This window comes from Hyperolius riggenbachi, chromosome 2, assembly GCF_040937935.1.
Source record: "Hyperolius riggenbachi isolate aHypRig1 chromosome 2, aHypRig1.pri, whole genome shotgun sequence".
NCBI classification, from domain to species: Eukaryota; Metazoa; Chordata; class Amphibia; order Anura; family Hyperoliidae; genus Hyperolius; species Hyperolius riggenbachi.
In genome coordinates this window covers 267,495,239-267,501,238 of record NC_090647.1, presented here as the reverse complement: position 1 = coordinate 267,501,238, position 6,000 = coordinate 267,495,239, and positions in this window count along the sequence as shown.

The following is a 6,000-nucleotide window of genomic DNA, read 5'->3' as shown; positions in this document are numbered from 1 at the left end:
GCAGGCTAAATGTAAACACAAGCGGAAATAATCCGCTTTGTTTACATTTGTACGGCGCTGCTGCGCAGCAGCGCCGTAAGGCAGATCGGCGATCCCCGGCCAATCAGCGGCCGGGGATCGCCGCCATGTGACAGGGGACGTCCTGTCACTGGCTGCACAGGACGGATAGCGTCCTGTGCAGCCCAGATCTCCCGGGGGAGCAGGTAGGAGAGGGAGGGGGGAGAATGTCGCCGCGGAGGGGGGCTTTGAGGTGCCCCCCCCGCAACATGCCTGCAGGTAGGAGCGATCAGACCCCCCCTGCACATCATCCCCATAGGGGGAAAAAAAGGGGGGCGATCTGATCGCTCTGTGTGGCCGCGGATCTGTGCTGGGGGCTGCAGAGCCCACCCAGCACAGATCCAAACAAACAGCGCTGGTCCTTAAGGGGGGGTAAAGGGTGGGTCCTCAAGTGGTTAAAGGCCAAGCTGCAGGGCTGCACAACACAGCACACGAGTGATCCCTCCCCCCCACCAACAGAGTTCTCTGTTGGTGAGGTCTGATCGCCCCCAGTTGTTTGTTTGGTTTTAATCAATATTTATGTTCATTCTATTTTAATATTTTCTGCTATTTATATCTTTTTTTTTTTTTTTTTTTAGAAAACTCCTCCCTCCCCCCAGCCGGCCAATCAGGCGATCGTCATGAGAGGCAATCACTCTCTTGTTCCCCAGGGGGACAGCCGTGTCACACGGCTGACCCCAGTGCAGCGCTGCTGCTGATCGCAGCGCTGCACTGTGTACACAGTCTCCCGAGCGGCAATAGCCGCTCGGAGACTGAAGAGGGGGCGGAGCTCCGCCCCCCGAGAAGGATATGCGCGTGCACCCTGTGTGATGTCCTTCAGTAGCCGGCTCCAGGACCTGACGCCAATTGGCTTTAGGCGGTCTTGGGGCTGCCGCGGCGGCCACGCCCATTGTCGTGGAGCGGTCTTAAAGTAGTTAAGGTTCCTACTCATGTACTGTAGTTTACCTGACATTTTCCCAAACTTGACTATTATTTTAAATATCAAAAACACATTTTGTAAAGTAGAGGATACTAAATATTTTTTCATGTGACATAGGCCTAAGGTTTATATCACCCCAAAATATATTTGCATGATTCTCACAGTTAAAATGGGGCCTCTTATGGCTAATTTCAAAACTAGTCAGGCCTGCAGCAGATTGTTAGCTCTAAGGTGTGCAGTTTTTTTTTTCATGAGCAATTCTGCAAAATAAACTGAGGGCATGTATGAAGAATGAATAATTAAAGCAACACTTATATAATTTCCCTATAACAAGCAGAAAAAAAAAACATATTGGGACTCAACATCGTATGTTTAGCAGGAAGGAAATACTTAAGTAGAAAAGTAGTGGAGTCAATCCAAAAGTCAGAAGCCAGAGAAAGGTCATCAGCCAAGCCAGGTTGCTTCATAGGTACCAAAAACATATAATTTGCTTAACTTTTGTAGGCATTGGATTGTGAAACTCAGACAGTTAGTGACAGTAATTTTACAATATACTCTGTGCAATTCTGTAAAAGTTGTCAGGCATATAAGTAATTCGGATTGTGATGGACTGCAAACTGACCAGGACACCCTATAGTTGTGGGGATAGATGCTATTTTTGCATCTATAGCTACTGTAAATACTTAGATAGTATGCTATGTCCGTATTTTCTGGCCCATAAATCATATGTAAAAGACACTAATATACTTTTGGAAGAAATACAAAAGATGGAAGTCCCTCGGGATGGTCTACTTGTCCCAATTGATGTGGAGAGCGTCTACATCTCCATCCTACATGATGGAGGTGTGGAGGCATTCCAACATACTTTGGAGACAGCATCAGATTTAATCATGGATCAGGCCTATCTTTTGCTACAGCTGTTACATACTGTTTTATACCGTAATTTTCTTGTTTGAGGATAGCTTCTAAGTATAGCTGAGGGGAACCGTGATTTTGGCCCCTACCTATGCTAATATCTTTATGAATATGTATGAGGAAGCATTTATTTATCTGAACCTTCAGTTTTTACAGAAAACATAATTGAGCAGTGTATGGTAGACCTCAAAACACAAGGTACAGTCTTGGTTGTGATGGGCATTGATATCAAGAGTCTCACCTTATTTGGCGTCTGTCGCACACGTTACACTTTATTTGGGGTTAACGTTTTCCAAGTTTAGGCGCAGCGGGGCAGGAAAATGTATGTTACATTACTTCTTCCGAATCCTGTTGGTCTGTTCTATGAGATGTATGGCCCGATTCATAAATTCGAGATTATCACTTCTCACTGGTATGTAAGGAATCCGCCTCCATTAGCAGATTCTTTATAAATTACTGAAGAATTATGCACGGCGAATAGATATATTGCCACCCTCTAGTACCATGCCTTCCTCTTTCTCTTCACTTGGCATGAAGCCAACCTTTGGTCAGCCAAATCAAAAGCTCCCATTTGTTTGTTGTAGTCCACAACGGCCATAGGCTTCTGGATCTCCTCTATCTGTGACTGTGCTGTTGTGGTAACCTCACTGTGGATGAATGTCAGCAAACACACATCCCTCTTGTCCCTATACTTTAGAGCAAGGAGCTCATTGCTACAGAGACTATACAGCACTGCCCTTTTAAATTTTTTGCTGATGACCTCCAAGGGCAGATCTTGGCGATTTGGCCCTATGGTACCAAAGGTTACCGTCTGTGCTGCATACAAAAATTTAAAAAGCTGTACAGTGACATAAAAATTGTACAGATGGTACCCTTTGTTCAGCAGGGGACTTCAAGTTTATGACAATGTTGCCAGTACTACCCAAGTATGGTGAGCACCCAGAAGGTTCCAGATGGGAATCTTCTCCTCATACACTCTAAAGGCAGTGTGGACTCCCCTGCTTTCACACAATTTATAAAACTTAATCTCATACCAGTTACGTTTGTTGGGGATAGATATACTGCCTGACACAGAGCCTGCCATGAAATGATATAAAGGACTCATCTACCGCTATATTCTTTCCAGGCATGTAGACCTCTTTTTTTTGTTTAGGTAGCATAAAAGAGGCCTCATTGTGAAAAAGCGGTCATGTGCTGGATCGTCCCTGGGCAGATTTTGTGTGTTTTCACTGAAATGCAAACACTTGATCCGAATTTCTTAGCGTTCTCTGGTTGTGGTTGCTGCATACATGGGCATGCAGCTGATTAGGTTTTTTGACCAGTAGTAATGCAGCTGAGGTTTTTTTGTCAAGACCCATGTTTAATGTCAGACCTTTAGCTCAGGTACATTAGTGGGGCTCCATCTTACAGTTAAATGTGTGGCAGAATTGGCTAAAATGCAATGCGTGGCATACAGATTGGTCTGCTGCACAATATGCTGTAAAATGCTCTCATTTATAAAAAGAGCAAAAACATCTACAGGCTGTAGATTTTCAGTGGGCTCCAAAACAGCGATGTCTGGTGCCACCATACAAGGAGGTGACCACTGGGTGTCAGTTACCTCTGATGGTACCTGCTGCCTGTTGTATACCCTTGGCCATGAGATCGGCCACCTTGACCACTACCACTAGATACATTGCTGGGACCTGGCTGCCCCTCACCAGCCAAACTACTTTCCCTAAGCGCCTCTCCTTCCACCCTCACCCTGCGAAATACCGGCCTTGATGACTTTGAGCTTGAATCGATGTCAGACAGTGACAGGTAGCCACTCAGTGTCTTAAAACCCTTCTTCACTGTCACTGCTTTGCTGCTAAAATGCGCACACCCCTTCAGCAGTGCATAGCCTTCTCGACATTTAGCTAGCTGCATCCAGCTGGGTGTTGTTAGAAATAGATTGTAGGTAAAGCAATGTGGCCCTTGGCTTTGAGGAAGCACAACACTGACTGTGTGAAAACTCATCTGCAATGAATTTTGTTTTCTTCTTCTGACACAAATCTACTTAACCTTTTAACACTTGAGGACTGTAGGCTTACACCCCCTAGTGATTAGGCTATTTTTCACTAATTAGGCCACTGCAGCAGGGATGTACAACTCAGCACACAAGTGATTCCCACCCCCCTTTTCTGCCCACCAACATAGCTCTCTGTTGGTGGGCTCTAATTGCTCCTGGAGTGTTTGTTTTTTTACAAATATTTGTTTTATTTTTGAATAAATATTACAATTTTTTCTATTTTTGCATCCCTTCCTCCCCCCGCCAGCCAATCAGCATGATTGTCTCTCATAGACATCAGTCTATGAGAGCCGATTGCTCTCTTGCCTCACAGGGGACAGCCATGTCATACGGCTGTCCCCAGTACAGCGCTGCCGTAGACTGCAGCGCTGAACCTAGTAAATAGACGCCAGGTTTCACCGATCGCCGCTGGGAGTCTGATCATTCAAGCGGAGATGCGCGCGCATCGGCGCGTGCGATCTCCTGAGAAATCACTGCCCCAAGACTTGACGCCAATTGGCGTTAGGCGGTCCTGGGGCTGAGGCCAGGTTCACATCCATTGGCATGACATGGACTTTAGGAAGTTAACCACCAATGGTGCAGCTTGCAAGAGCTCCGGGCTAACTTATTTTAGAACATTTAATGTGATACCTTATGTGTAATATTTCTTTACTACTAAGTAGCACACTTAGGGCACATACTTGTAAAAATCACATGAATTTTGCTGCATGGCATGAAATGTGTACTGCTGCACAAATCCTGAAAGTCAAAGGGTCACTTGCGATTCAGGAATTTTTTCTGGTCATTTGCATTATCAGTTTTGCTTTTCTTACATGCTAAAAATATCAGCTGGCGGGTAATTACCCTCACATGTGAGGTCGTTCCTGGAGGTGGCCCCAATCCCTTGTGTGTTTTGAAATTTACCGGTTCCTGGAAACAGGTAAAAAATAAAAACACCTGACTTCTTAAAAAACACTTTAATAAGATTACATTTCATGGGGGGGGGGGAGACCTCTCTCTTTCCTTTGTAATAATCCAAGTCTAACTTGTTGTTCTAATTATTGTAGTGCTCTGGGTTTTTTTTCTAAATCTTTACTGAAGAACCACGAGGACCTGTCCAAACCACCACTCTGCTGAAAAGGGAGGCCATGCAAAGCATTGGTCTAGTGACCAGTACAAATGAGAGTCCTTTCGGCTGAGGTTTCTTATTGGTCAGATAAATGAACCGATGGGAGATCCCAACAGGAAATTCAAAGGCGCTTTTGCCGGAGCTCTCTTCTCGCTGCACTAAGCTGAAAGGCTAAAGTGAATGAGAACCCTGGAAAAACATAGTTGAATCTCCAATTGATCCAGATATGGTCCAATGACAATTCCCCCTAGCTGAGGATTATTTTGTTTAATTCCGCTTTAAAAAATAATTAGTGTTTTACACTCAAAACTGTTTTACAAACACAAATTGTAAATAAGGAAAATATATTTACTCTAGTTAATAATTTAAGCAAATCCCCTTAAATTCACTATGTTTTTGCAGTAATGGATTTATATTCATATTGTTATGCAAAACTTATGTTTCCTTATCTCTTATGCAATTTATTTGCACAGCAGATAATTCCAGTTTAAATATGAGATTACATTTAGAGCGAGGACATAAGCTTGCTAAATTAAGCCAAATAGTCTGTCTGAGTTCTAGAAGGTAAGCACATTCTTATACATAGGGATTTTCAATATGCATTAGTTATATTGTCATGATTCACATAAGCCTGTACAAATGAACATTTTATTATTGTATGGATTCTAAATGTATTTTGCTCACTATTTGGCTCGTACGAAGCTATAATAGCAAGATTAAAAAACTTTTTTTTCAATTTTCTCCATATAATACTTGACTACTTGTTTCTTGTTTTTATTTTTTAATTAATAGTAAAATCCTTTTTTATTTGAGGTAGTTACATTTTTTATGAAATGAATAAATCTACAAGATTATAAGTATATCTGATTTGCCAAGGTAAAGTAATGCCACTAGCCAGGAGCTAATACTGTGTTTTTGTTACTTGTTTGTATACCAACACACAACTCCTCT